Consider the following 15,301-nt stretch of genomic DNA (forward strand, 5'->3'; position numbering starts at 1 on the left):
CAGCCAACTTGGAATAGATCCATGGATTAGAACTATTTTATTTTGAATGGGATTAAAGTTATGCCACAATAGGAATGGAAACTAACAGAAAGGGAGGGTGGTGTCTCTAGATGTGGAGGGCCTTTAACACTTCACTAAGAACATTTCTCTTATTTCTTATCTTTGTTAGAGACCTAGAAGAAACAGATGGTACATTCAAAAGGGAGTGAAAAAAGAAAGGTTTTTAGAAGGGACCATTTACAAGACATCTTAATCCATTCCTGTTGCCGTAACAGTATACCTGATAATTGGATTATTTATAAAGAACAGAAATTTATTTTCTCACAGTTCTGGAGGATGGGAAGTCCAAAATCAAGGTGCCAGGAGAGCCAGTGTCTGGTGAGGCTGCTTTCAGCTTCCACCGTGGTGCCTTCTTACTGTATCCTCACATGGTAGGGGGCAAAAAGGACAAAGGCTGTATCCTCACATAGCAGAAGAGATAGGACAAAGGGGCCTAGAGCACTTTCTTCAACCTTTTTTATAAAAGCACTAATCCATTCAAGAGGGCAGAGCCTTCATGGCGTAATCACTTTCCTAAAGGCCCCAGCTCTTAACACCATCACCTAGGGGTTTAAAGTTTTGACATAAGAATTTTGGAGGAACAATACATTCCAACCATAGTACAAGAGACAGGCAAGGTTAAGGTCAACCTACAAAGGATGGTTGAGCATCCCTGAGCTAACTACTGCAGGAAGCAGAATCCAGCAAGAAATGAGATGATGAGGGACTCATTTATGGATATAGTCTATACACATCTGATTCCCAGCGTGCACAGCAAAGTGGAAGGGCATTGAGTACAACTGGAAGGGCACTGAGAATATACCAGCACGAATCTCATCACCAGTGAGGACCACTAAATAAATGCCTTTTCTCGGGGGGATTATGGGATCATTTCCCTAATTCAGAAAGAGTAATCTAGCAGCTGTGTGTAAGACAGACTGGAGAGGGAACATAATGGCTATGGGAAAACTGACTGAGAAACACAGTAAGCTAAATAAGAGGTAATGAGGTCTGGAATTTGGATTGTAGTGATAGGAACAAAGAAGGGTGATAGTTAAGAGACATTAGGGAACTACTACTAGAGAACCATCTATTAGATATTACAGTTGACTAGATGAGAAGCAAGGGGAGGGAAGAGTTAAAAATAATTCTAAGATGATAGTGATAATGGTTCCCAGAACACCGGAGAGCTCCTTTTGGAAGTGGGATGACCTTCTTTTGAGTGATTAGAGGGTGTGAAGGGAAAGATGGAGTAATTTCATCCCAGGTTGCCTCCCTCCTGGACTAGTGTGCAGTGGTCTCATTCTTCTGCAGAAGGCAATGTCTTTCTTCTTATATTAATAAATATAAGAACTGGCTTCTGTACAGCCAGTTCATTATGAATCCTGGAAACCACTGCATTTCTCTTGCTCTTTTAGTGATATTGTCATTTTCAGGTTGAAAATATCCAGCAGGTGTTTAGAAACATAGCACTGGAGTTTGAGGGTGAGGTTATGGTGGCAGGAGATTTAAGAGTTTTTCTCATAAAGATCTAGCAGAAGACTTAAGATTTCAAGGGGCATAGAGAGAAAAGCAGACTAATAAAAAAAGGTGCTGCAGAGCCAGAGATTTGCTGCTATAAAGCATGTAATGAAGAATAACTCTTTACATCTTACTGAAAAATAACAGAATATATAACTCCACCATCTTTTTGGAAGATGGTATATGGTAATATTACAGTGTCTAAATTTAGTTATAAGTTGATATAAATATGGAACTAAAACAAATTATTACGGGGGCAACATGCTAACTCAGTGTTGAAATTATCTCTGTATTATGAAACATAGTAATTCAGATCAGGCAGAAAAGTAAATCTTTCCACTGAGGACGAATCAATAACAACTGTTAAGGGTCATTAGAGCCCTAATGAAATTACTCCCCATTTAAATCTCATGGAGGATCTGGTACACACAACATCAGTCACTTCATTTCATGTTAACACCAGCCAGATGTGGCTAAGTGTATTTTTACACCATGGAGATCACGAACAAGAACGACATTCTACACATGAATCATTTATTTGTATGCCAAGCAAGAGAGATTTTGAGCTATCCCCAAACTAGCATAAAAAAAGAAAATGTACACCTGTGAGCAACACAGGCGATGTGTTAATTAACTCATGTCTTAATCAGAAGTTCATCTATTATACAATAAAAAGGAAAATGTATTATAGGAAAGAAAAATGCAATGGAAGCAGAAAATAAAAGAAGGTAAGCTAACTTACCAGACACTATGTCCCACATTCACACAGAGTATATGCTTCTATTTGCACAAATCTATAATGTTACTTTTTTTAAAACAAGATTCTCAGATTCAGAAAAGTTAAGTCAACATGCTCAAGGCCACACAGAAATGGAGGAGAGACTTTCTCCCCGGTGTGCCCTTTAGCTAATGGAATTTGGCATATGCTGGTCCGCATTTCAGATACTGGCATGCTGCTCAGCCAGCCAAGACTCAGTAGAATTGTTCTTGCGATTTCATTCTCCAGCAATTCAAGCTTTCTGTTATGGTGCCACATCTCTTCTGTATATAACAACTTCTTCTTTGGCTGAACTTTGTATAAATACTGTCTGCTTTGAATTCCAAGTGTGCTTCATAAGTAAAGGGAAAAGAAGGTCCCCATTTCTTCTTTTCTAAGCCATACTGGTTTTGTCTCCGTCCCTCAAACCCACCAAGGTCTTTCCAATCTCTCAGCCTTGGCTTACAAAACTCTCCTCTCTCCACACCCTTTGCCTGGCTAATGCATCTTTGTCCTTGTGAGTCTGGTTTACTGTCACTTCCTTAGGGAGGTCCTTTCTCAGAAGCCTCCATGTTATTTTCTCCTGGCCTCCTGTACTTCTTTTTCACTGTACTTTATGCAGCCATAATTTTACGTTTACTTGTATGATGAGAGAATTAGTTTTATCTCTCATCAGAAGACAAGGTCCACATGAGAAGGGAGCACGTATCATCTGTTTTGCTCACCACTGTATTCCTAGCTCATAGAAAAAGATCTGCACACAAGTGGTGCTGTAAATATTTGTCAAATGATTGAAGTGAATGACTGTCATGTTTTAAGAACTGTACCAAGTGCTTTTCCATATATCCTAGTAACAGCCCTAAGGGTAGATATTATTGCTCCATTTTATAGGTGAGAATATCTGGGGGTCAATAAATTGAGTCTTTAAACCAAGATTGAGCACAGCTGATATGTGATAGAGTTGAGATTCAAACCCAGCCTCCTCTGCTCGGAATCCCTGTTTTTCTGCATTGTAGAATTTCTACAGACCATCACTTTGTTATTTGTCTTGCCTCTATTCACTCGTTATCTCCCAAATCAGTCTGGAAGCTCATTTGGGACAAAAATAACACCACGTACATTTTCTTCATCCCCTGTGTCATCCTGCTAATAGCACTTGATAGTCTACATGCATTTAATGAATACTTTTTGATTAATAACACTTCCTTGGCAATAATATCATAAAAGCATTCCCAAATGAGTTCAACTTTCTATAATAACCTCTCTAAAATAGTACCTCAGTAACATGAGTATAATAAATGAACTACTCATTTTCTACCAAACTAAGGAGACAATAACCTTGTAAAAATTATTTAAAAGCAGCAGTATAGCTAAGTGAAATGTACATATGATATGGAAACCCCTTTCCTCTTTTATTGAGTGAATATTTGCTAAGTGTATTTCCCATGTGCCAAGTGCTTTTATAGATTCAGTTGTATTTTTTTCCCTTAAGAAGCCCTTTGGTAGGTGATGGTATTATAGCGATGTATAATAAAGAATCCTGAATTAAGATGACACATGCTATACTTGAAGTGAGGACAAGGAGATGTGGGAAAAATCTGTGACTAACTCAGTCTGGAAGAAAACCAGAGAGACTATCTGTTCCTACACATACTTATTAACTATAAGATATTGGACATGTTTCTTATCTCAGGCTTTCCCCCACATCTTTAAAATGGAGAAAATATTTAACTCCTTGGGTTGGTATGTGCTCTTCTCAGTATGCTTAGAAAATTACATTTATCAGGCCCATGAGGATAGCCAGGTGACCAGCTGAGTGGTACCGGCTGTCCTCAAGAGCTAAGAGTATAATGACCTGTAAATCTAAATACAACCATTGGGAAGCACTGATTTTGAGGATTAAACAAGACAAAGAATATGAAGTTGCCTAAAATGAGAGAACACATGTAATATTCTCAACTCTCCCATTCACGTGCAAGTGAAAATCTGTTAGGTGAAACATGGTAGGTGCCATAAAGGCTAAGTCATAGCAACCCTACGTTAGTCCAGAGGGATGTATCTAAGGGGTCATACCTGACTTGGCTTGCCTGGTGACTTTCTCTTGCTTTGTGACTGACCCTGCTTACAGGAAGACTTGGTTGTACTGCACCAATGTTTTAATCTGGTTCCACCCAGGAGCCTTGCGATTTGGTCAAGAAACAAGATGATGTTATGGTAAGATGATGGTGATACTAAAAATTAACAATAACAATAGCAGCAGCATTGTTTATTGAGCACTTAGAAGATGCTTAGCACTTGCTCTGAGAATTTTACATGCCCCAACAACTATGTTATTATCACAATGGATACAGTAAGATTAAGATTTGGGGTCTGTTAGTTACAACATCTGAAATTCAGCTTCCCTTTGTGGAATGACAGCTCTGAATCTAACCGAGTCTCTCTGGTTAGAAAAGGTGAATCCATGAATTACAACTCAGGGGTGTTATAATATTTTCAGAGAAGAAAGAGAAAGCAGATACAAAAGAGAATCTAGAAACAAACAAAAAAGACTCTAATGTATTTATCTGTTTGCCAGCTCTTTCAAAGCATGCCAGCTGACTCAAAATTTCTTGCATGTCTAGACAAAGATAAAGCTCTTTTGGGGTCTACCACAACAGGTGACAACCATGTGAACTACTGACTTCATAAAACATCTAGTCTGAATCTTCCTAACCCTTAAACTTTCTGCACTTGCCTCTGAATTAGCATCCTCAGAATGTAGACACAATAGCACGCAGCATTGTTGAACGTCAACATACTACTACTACTTGTAGACATAGCTCCTATTTACAAAGTACTAACCCTGGTTCAAGAACTGTGTGAAGGGTATCATATGCATGGTCTCATTGAATAATTCCAATGATTCTAGAAGGCAGATAACCATTATTATCTCCATTATGCAGATGAGGATATTGAGGCTCTGTGAAATCACTCTAGATCACAGAACTGAGATGTAGTTTTGAAACTAATTCTTCCTAACCCTAGGATCTGCCTTGTTACCCACTCTTTCCCCTTTCGTGGGCTGCATGTCCTTTAACACTATGGCAATGATTGGCATATCAGAAGGATACCTTAAAGCAAAACAAAATTTAGGAGCAAATCTCACGTAGTAGTTTTTAATGTTGCTAGCAGTTTGATGCTCTTGTAAAACACATTCAATAATTTCTATAGGATTCAGCAATCTACTTAGGTTTGCTAAATTCTGTAATTTTTTCAAAATGAATCATTCTCTCCTATATATTCTCTAGAAAGATGCTTTTTAATTTTTAGAAATCTCCTAAATTTAGACAATGATATAACTTAATATGCAGTGTGATGGCAATGGTTTGACTAAAATCTTTAGATATACATTTTTATCTATTTAAAATTATTTATCTTAAATGTTTTAAAAACATGTTCCATTAATAATTCCAACATAATTTTAAAGCATTATTCAATAAAGATTGGTTAAATAAAAATAATAAACTAGATTTCAGAATTAAAAGTAGTAAAAATGATTTATTTTATATAGGCTTAATATGGAATTATAGGATTTTCCAAGCTGACTATGCTATGAGAACTAATCTGGTCCAGTCCTTTTATTTTATGGTTGCAAATTAAGAGGAAGAAATATAGCCAAGGCTTTAACAGTGCAGGTGTAGATAGACAGATGCAAGTTCAACCCCTGCTCTACCACTGACCAGCAATTCTATCATTCAGAAAGTCACAGAGGCAGTTCTTGGAAGTGCCTTGCCTGTAAGGCAGGAATGCTGTGAGGATTCAAATAAAAGACTCTGTCCTCTGGAACAGAAGTATATTCATTCATCCATTCACTCCACAAATATTTATTAAGTACACCACAGTTATGTGACCTTGGACAAGTTACTTAATTGCTGTCTGCCTAAGTGTCTTCAGCTGTAAAGTGGGTGTCTATGTTATTGTTGTTATAAAGATCAAAAGAATTAATGCACGTAAGGTATCTGTGATAGTTCATAATACATTGGAAAGATACAAATAATGTTGAATATCATTATCAGTCTGCTATTACTACTATGGTATGTTAAGAAAAATAGTGGGGTCCAGGGATATAATTGGGGACCCCTATTACTATAAGGCATAAAGCTAATCTCTCACTCTATTGCTCAGTCCTTGTAGTGAAGCCATTTGGTCTACCCTTCATGCATGAAGAAAAGAATATCCCACCAGCACCTGCCCATATACTTTGTGTTTTCCTTCCGAGGGCTTGAGGTGACCTGAGTTTTCACCTGGGCTCCTGAGTGAGAAAGGATGAATTGCTAAGTATGTGAGGAGGTTGGCTGTGTCTCTGTAGAACAGTGACACTAACTGGTCCTTTGGGGAGTTGAGCTTTACGTGCAGTCCTCATTGCACAGGCCACAGCTAGAATAAAAATCCAGGCATTGCCATTCCACTGCCCCTGTGGTTCTATTATGGTCTGTTAATGTAAATTCTGTTAGTGTCTTGGAAATTCTCAAGACACGGCTGAAGTCCTACTAAAGCCTATTCATGATCTTGGAAATCACAGAAAATGAAAAGAATCTTGAGTGTTCATGTAGCTTCTCAGTCTTCTAGTAGAAAAATAGTATACTATCCGAGATAAGTGAGAGAAGTCAGTACACCTTTAAGACCTTGAGGAAAGATCGCATTCTGATGTGCAAGTCTTATTTAAAAAACAAATATTGGGCAGCGCCTGTGGCTCACTGGGTAGGGCGCCGGCTCCATGTACAGAGTGTGGCGGGTTCAGGCCCAGCCCCCGCCAAACTGCAACCAAAAAATAGCCAGGCATTGTGGCAGGCGCCTGTAGTCCCAGCTACTCAGGAGGCTGAGGCAAGAGAATCGCTTAAGCCCGGGGGTTGGAGGTTGCTGTGAGCTGGGTGACGCCACAGTACTCTACCAAGGGCAATAGAGTGTGACTCTGTATCTACAAAAAATAAAAAAAAAATGAAATAAATAAAAAGCAAATATTGTAAACATAAACTTCTCGGTATGACATCTGTCCTCCTGTTGTACGTGTATCCACGTGTGTGTGCATATGTGAGTTATATATGCATACACTGGTCATCCTTCTCTGGTAGGAAAGCCGAAATGCCCCTGCCAAAGAAAAAAGGAAAAATAAAACAAAACAAAACTATGCAACAATTATATTTTTTCCAGGCAGAATATCCTCCATTCTTTCCGTATGCTCAAAGTTATCTCATTTTTAACTTTAGCATCACCGTCCTACAAACCCTTCTTCCCAGCTTGCCACAAGTATTGTTTTAAGCTGTTAAGGTCAGTTGAAGATATATCAGAGAGGGGTCGATTAATCCTCAGTGTTTGGGAAATGCAGCTTAAGTTCCCCTGCATGATACTTTTTAATTGATAGACCCCCAGGGTCTATGCTTTCTTTGGTAACCTGAGAGCTACTACAATGCCGAGTCATCTTGTTACCTGTGCTCCCTGGAACAGCTGGAAAAGGCACGGGGCGTGACAGGGCTGGGAGCCTCAGGTCCTTCCCTGCCCCAGTCCTTCTCTAGATGTATGACCTTACACAAATTCAACTTGTGCTAGGAAGAGCAGCCTTGCAACCTTTCTTCTTCTACAGACAGACCTTCATGATATATTAAGTGACTTGTCCATGGTCACAATGAACCTCTCCTGGCTTTTGTCTCTTAGTCACTAGGAAAAAAAGGAGAAACAACAGTAATATCTGGTATCTAAAAAGGTGGTAGGTGAAATGAGACAAATATGTAAGGATTCTGCAAAATTTACAATTCTAAAAGATGAGGCAGTGTTAGCTTTGTCGACTTTACAGTTAGTGCTGTCCCCTGTTTGTTGCTACTGACCTTGTTTCCAGCCTCCTCTCCTGTCTAGTCAAGACACACTGAATTCGGACTGAGTCCTACACAGAATTACAACTCCCATCTTCAGTTTAGAGTTCTTAACAAACTTGAGGAGTCTACCCTCTCTCAAGCAACCATCCAACTCACTTATGTTCAATGAGGTTAGATCGAAAACGTCTCCTGTTGAGCACTTGTGTTCCAGCGAGAGCCTGTTCTGTGAATTAACAGGTATGTTTCTCAAAGCCTTTGCTGACAGCCGATATCTGAATGAAGATTCCTTCTGTGCTTTTGTAGCCTGCACTCACAAAGTCACAGTCTACTACATGGCCCCTGTCAGTAGCCTGTCAGTAACCCCTCCTGAGACTAACGCTCATTGAGGACAGAGGTAATGTCCTCAGTATCCCCAGCACTACCTGGCACTGGGACCAGATAATTCTTTGTTTGGGGGGAACTTTACTGTGCTTTTCAGGATGTTTACTGTCATCTCTGGCTTCTACCCACTAGCTGCTAGTTGTACCCACCCTCAGTTGTCACAACTGACAAAAAGTCTCTGGATATTGCCAAATATACCCTAAGGGGCAAAATCACCCTTGGTTGTATTCTTCTATGCAGAATGCCTTTTTCTTACTGGGCAATCAATACATATTTGTAGAAAAATACCTGGATTCACAGAAACAAAATGCTTATGATGGATTCAGTGTACAAGCTACAGAAAAATCAAACTAACATCTCTTAGTTTTAGTGCCACCCCAAATGGTTGGCATACAGCTGGTGTATAAATAAATATAAATATATAAATAAATGTATATTTATTGGGTGAACAAATGTTTGATGATTGTAAACAGCTTCCCATATCCTTGGAAAAAAATTTTCCCTCAAGGAGACCTAGGTGAAGTGGTGGGGAACTGTCAATATTAGTGGGAGAACACACACACACACACACACACACACAAAAAAAAAAAGAAAGAAAAGAAAAAAACTCTTGACATTAGGGTCAGAAAATTAAATTACCTTATAGAAAGGTGGGGACTGTCCCCCAGACCATTAGCTCTCCACATAAGTCTAGCCCGTGGGGGCAGAAATCAAATTCTTTGCAATGGTAATATCAGAAACATCTACCAGCATTCCTAGACTCATGAAAACACAACTCTGCCAGGGCTGTGAAGCACCAGGAGGGTTGCAGGACATGGAGAAGGTCAGACATTGAGTCATCAGTGTCATTGCTGGGAACTAAGCCTGTGCGTTCCTGACTCTCTGTACAGTACTTGATTACATTGATTATTATGGATGCAAATTAAGACTTATTACTTTTGTAAAATAACAAAGCAGGCTAATGACATTCTCTATTGCCATTCTAACACTTTTTTCTAAAGGGGAAAATTATAGGCATGAAACCAATTAAGCCACCTTTCTTTGTAAAGCTCTTTTAGTTATCCTAAGTATGATTCTATGTGCTCACTGCTTAACAGTGCAAAGTGTTTTTTTTTTAATCTCCTCGTCTTGCTGAGATGGATGCTAATATTGGTGCTGTCCATTTTTCCCTGTACAAATTGAAAATCACTATGCTAATACACTATCTCACACAGGGCAGTCATAAATAGGAATAGGAAGAGCAAATATTTTGAAATGAATATTCAGTGGATATCTTCCCGTAGAGGTTAGGCATTGTTGGAAATCTTTGTTGCCAAGATTACCCTTTCCTGGACACAATGATAGGATGGCTCTCCTCATGAGTGAAATGATGGCTCCAGAAAACAATGGCAGACTAATTTATGTGTCCCCCAAACTTTAAATAGTTGTCTTTTACTCCCAGGTCTACAAAATATCTGCCACAAAAACCTTTCACATAAAAGGATATCATGTTACATGTATATTGTTAATGAAACCATGGTAACCAAAAAATGCCACCAGTGTCTGTTTCATACACAAATGAGGGGACAGCTGTGGAGTCCACATGTCTGCCAGTAGTATAATAGATGCAAGCTAAGAGAGCCTGGGTCAGAAAATTACAACTCATTTATATTAATCAGAGCTTTCAAATAACATTCCAACCTCTGAGCTATGAACAGGGTAAATGGAAGGCAATAAGCCACTATAAAAGCAGTTTTCACTCCACAGATTTTAAAACTAAGTGCCTTCAGCTGATGCAGCAGCATTTTTAGAGAGTGCTCTGCAGTCAGAACAGACAAGACCTTTGGTGAGTATCATTGCCAGTTTAAGTTTAACTTCCGTGTTTCTCTGGCATGATCAGTTCATTAGGTACAGTGGCTCCATGCAAGTTAAATGTTTATGTTAGTTGTGGTGTTGGATGCACAGCTTCCATAAATCTTTTAGCAACCTCACTGATTATGTGATTATGGTAGTTGGTTCTTCCAGCCCTATTCACCCAACTCTGTTATCTTACAAATGCGGAAACAGGGTTGGCAGGGTTGAGATATTGATCCAAGATCACCTAGCTATGACTGGATAATAGCTTGCTTACCAACCAAACAACTGATAAAATTGCTAATAACTTCTACTTTGGCTGGAGCACTTGAAAACATTCAAAAAGTTAAAAAAAAATAATAATATGTAATCCCGCATATTTTTTTCTTAACGAAAAACCTATAACATAAATATGGCATATATTTTAATTATTCAATAATACGCTTAACAGAGTGCATATAAACTCTGAAAATATATATCATATTTCCATGGATTGTAATGCAATGTCAAATCATTTACTATGCATTTGTCTATGATTTGAGACTGTGAGGCTATCCATAAAGTAGGTGAATGGTAATGTGCTAAATCAAACTTAAGAAGACTTTTAGAATGAGTGGATCCCATAATCACTAAAGTATTAAATTTTACAGATAGAGTTTAACTTTTGTTACTATTATGTACTTTGAGCCCAACCAAGCAAGAACACATGTTTTTCTGACTTTACATACAATTATAATATCATCTTACATAAAATATGAATTAAAGCTCTTTTCATGAGTAAAAGATACTTGCATTGTTTCTAGAAACATATCATTCCAAAGGATATGACTCCAAAATATGATTCTAAAATGGAATGTTTTTCCTCCAAATTGGCTTAGTTCAAAATAAGTGTTCAGCATAATTTTTAAAAATACCATATTTGAGCAACTTCATATTAGTGCTCAAATGAATCATTATCTTGTAGTTTAAAAATAAATTTTAAGAACGCATTGTGAAACTGTAGTAAAAATGACATGTGTGCCCTATAATTTATCATATTTTATTTGTAACTTATGGTTTATTTAAGGTAGCATAAAAAGCCCACCATTCTGATTACTTATTATTTATAGTCAACACTGGTCTGAGAAGTAGCAATATTTCTTTAGTAGGTGGTGTATTCCCAAGAGTGTTACTGCTTTAGAATATGAGGTAATGGCTCTAGTAGTTGAGGTCAAGAAAGTAGCCTTAGCACAGCCTAAACCAGAAAGAGATCAATGGTTGAGGTTTTTCCTTGCTTTTTCAGAATTTCACATACTAACCAGAGCTTCCTGGGGTTATTTTTCAGGATCATGGTCTGTAATTGGCTCTGGTCTGAGATTTTTTATTTAGCAGAATAATCCTTTTCTAATAATTAAGTACTTTATTGCTTTTATTTACCAAGGAATGAGCTCTAACTTTTCATTAGATTTGCAAAATAAATCTAATAAATCAGGCAGGATAACAGCCAAAAATAAGGTTTTCCAAAGTGACTTTAGTCACTTTAAAGTCACCAGGTTTGTCTGAAAAAATACCTAGATGACAAATTTACAACAAAACGGTTTACAGTCTAGTGAGACAATGTTATGTTTCTTTTGTTATCCCTCAACTCCATCAGGAAGAAAGAATCCCAAGCTCAAGCATCAAATAAGAGTTTATTACAATTATTTGCTACCTTCTAACTTCTTTATAGCCATCAGACAGAAAATGCAAACTTGACTGTAAAATTTTCTCACTTAAATTTGATTCAATTCATTTTTCGCCTCTTGGGAAAATACTACCTTATGTGTAAAAGGCACTGAACCATCAAAAATAACTTAAGGAAAACATGTAAAATAGCAGACTAACATCTGTTGCCCACCCCGCCCCTCAAATACAGAGCCCTCCAAAACAATGTTGTCTTTTTTTTTTTTTTTTTTTGGTTGTGTTTTAGTGTCCCTTTCAGTGAATATATAGAATACAGGAGCAAACGCTGTTCAGTGAATAGGTTCTTTTTCCCTTCAACAGAGTTTGAGACTGACAAAAGAAGAGGCCACTGGGGCTGGTTTGTCTGTAGGTATAATCGCCAGCCTCACGTGCTGCCCACACTGTCTGCCTTTTGTTCAGCGGTCACACAACACCAGGAGGTGAACAGTGCAGTGTGGTCAATCAGCTAATGTTAGCCAAGGCAGCTAATGTTAGCTTTGGGGTCCTGTGCACAACTGCCTCCCAGTTCATTGTTTTTTTTTTGTTGTTGTTGTTGTTTGTATGTGGGATGGTTTCATCAACTGCAGTTCTACAAGTTTGGTGCCTTAAGAACCAAATGAGTTTGATTACAACAGACAACATACTAATGTGATTTTCATGTCAATGACAATTATCTTCTACCATACCAAATATATCTGAGGATGAGGAACAAATGTGAGCAAAAAGGTAAAATTAGCAACAACAGCAAAAAAACACACACACAAAAAGAAAAGAAACTCTAAAAGTTGAGCTTGGATGCAGAAATTACTTCAAGCTACCAGAAGTGGATTAAAGTTACTGTATGCTTCCTATAATCATTTTCCTAACTAGATTAGAATATCTAGCTTGAATGCTGCACAGCCAGGTAAAGAGCAAGCCATACTTTGAGCTTTCAATACAATAGCACTCAAAGAATTTGGCTCTTGAATAAAGGTGTCAGCAAGCCATGGAATTCCCAAACAGAAAAACTCACACTGAGTCTTTATTCTATTTTCTTAAGGTCTATTGTTAACTGAAGACTCCTTGTCTTTTCAAATTCCTTCATGTGAATGGATGAGGCCAGACATCTGCCAGGATCCGCTCACATTTGCATGCAAATCAGAGACTTCAGGACACTCGAGGCCCTGGAACCAGAAACATTTTTACTCTTGATTTATACTGATCAAAGTACCTTCCTGAACTTTCCATGCCTCTAGACCTAGATTTTAAAAATGAAGTAATGAGCATATTCGAGTAATATTAATTCTTTAGACTGTTTTGGCGAAGCAAATTGCAAAACAAAACACCAGAAAATCCTACAAGCAATAGCCCAAATCATCGAATTCGAATTTCACTTTTCCTTTATTATCTAGGTCTGGGGATGAAAATACTTACGGTGGGATGGGATTTAGAGAACAGTCCGTTTTCTGGACTCTTGGCCTTTGCCTGTGTGGTTCCAGTGCCTCATTTACACTCCGGCCATGCATTCAATCATGGCCAAGCACTGCTCTTGGACTTGGGGCTACAGCGATGAACACAGGCAGGCAATCTCCCAGTCCGCGTATCCACGTCGGCTCCCTTGCAACCGTCCCGGGACGGGCTTTCCCAACTGTCCCGGGCGCGTGACGGTCCGCAGCTGGACTTTTCCACCCGACTCCAAGCTGCCAAACCGGACTCCCTCTGCGAGGGGCGGTCGCCGCGGGAACCTAGGAAGCACCCAGCCGGCGGCCGCCTACACCCCTCTCCACGCTGCACAAAGGACTCTGGCTGGCAAACTTTCCTGCTCCTGACCCCGGCGGAACTGGGAACGTAGCGCCGCCTCCACTCCTGAAGGGGACCGAGGCTTCCCTGACATTTCAGCATCTCTGGCAAGCCTCCTGAAGCTGCCAACCTTTCTGTGCTCAAACGCACCGAGGGAGGGATTCCCCCCCCACCCCGCTTAGACTGCCCGTTACTTGAGTAGATTCCTAGATTCTTCCTAATGCTTTGACTTCAGTACACCCAACGCTCCGTGATTTACTCCCGTGCCTCTTTCTCTTACCAAGGGTACCGCCAAGGTTTGCTGCCTCTTGTCTCTCGGCATACCCTGCCACCTTGCTTCCCTTCTCTCGGCCCTCGGTCCAACTCCCTGGGCCCCTCTTCCGCGCTCGTCTCGGGCCCCAGCTGCCTTCCCCACTTCACATTCCAGCAGTCCTTTCTCCCAATCCCCGGGCACCACCCTCCCACTGGACCTTCTCTAAAATCCAGCGGGCTCGGCTCCGTCTCTGCTTTTGCCCATTTTTGTCTAGCCTTTCTTGAGAACTATCGCTCTCCCTATGTTTTTTCCCTCTGTGTGTGTGGGGTGGGGAGGACTAGATTCCTCCTTGCAGACTTCGTCATTTTCCCCAACCCCACGAGCCGCGCCCCCTCGTTCCCCTTAGGCCTGTGATCTTATCCCGCGGTCCCCCAGACCCTCTAAGGGTCCGCCGCGCCACCAAGTTTGCCTCGACTTCCCCTCACTGTGTCCTACACCTCCCAGCGCACTTACCGCGGGGCCCAGCTGGCGGGGCTGTCGGGTGCGCACGGACCCGGCACCGGCGGCGGCAGCAGCAGCAGGAGGAGGAGCAGAAAGAGGAGCCGGACCCGCTGAGCGGCGCCTCCTTCCCAGCCCGCAGCGCTCACTGGCTCCTCGGGGGACCGCCGGCAGAGCACCAAGATGCCAGGCGAGGCAGCGACACCGGCAAAGCGGCCGCGCGGGGCCGGGCTCAATCCCGCTCTTGGGGGCCTGGGCAGAGGCAGGCAGGATTGGAAAGGAGAGTAGAAGTGGGGTGCAGAGGGCGGGGCAGAGAGCGGCCAGGTCCAGAGGAAGGCTCCCCAAGCGCCTAGCGCTGCTGCTGCGCGGTTGCCGCCGCCGCCGGCCCCTCTGCCCTCCGGGCGGGCGCTGTAGCCGCGGGCGCACGGGCCTCGCGTCGCTCCCCGGCTCGCTGCCGGCGCCCTCGGTGCGCCCTGCTTTGTGCTCCCCGCAGCCCGCGTGCACCTGGTGTAAGCAAAAGCGGTCAGCTGATGGGCTGCGCCCGGATTGGCTGCTCCGCCGTCTCCTCCCCTCCGGTCCGACCCCCTTCCTGGCCTCCCCTTCCCGGCCTCCCTCCTCCCACACCCGCCCTGGCTCAGCCCGGTGCTGGGGCACCATCTGTAGCCCGCCCAACAAAGGCGCAGCGCGGCG

At 41.2% G+C, this 15,301-nt stretch overlaps 1 protein-coding gene across 2 annotated transcripts in view; it reads right to left on the reverse strand.

Annotated features, from left to right (window-relative positions):
• The window catches only part of LRRN1 (leucine rich repeat neuronal 1), a 37,632-nt gene extending 22,881 nt beyond the window's left edge, over positions 1–14,751 (reverse strand). Inside the window, exons 1-2 of one of the 2 annotated variants that reach the window (XM_053600270.1) lie at positions 14,627–14,700; positions 13,094–13,244 (exon numbers count right to left, since the gene is read on the reverse strand). The gene's annotated coding sequence lies outside the window, so the exon portion shown is untranslated. Of the gene's footprint in view, positions 1–13,093; positions 13,245–14,626 lie in introns of both variants that reach the window. The other variant, XM_053600269.1, reaches the window with a different exon arrangement.
• Positions 14,752–15,301: the final 550 nt, after the last annotated feature.

This window comes from Nycticebus coucang, chromosome 8 (genome assembly GCF_027406575.1).
Source record: "Nycticebus coucang isolate mNycCou1 chromosome 8, mNycCou1.pri, whole genome shotgun sequence".
Taxonomy (NCBI): Eukaryota; Metazoa; Chordata; class Mammalia; order Primates; family Lorisidae; genus Nycticebus; species Nycticebus coucang.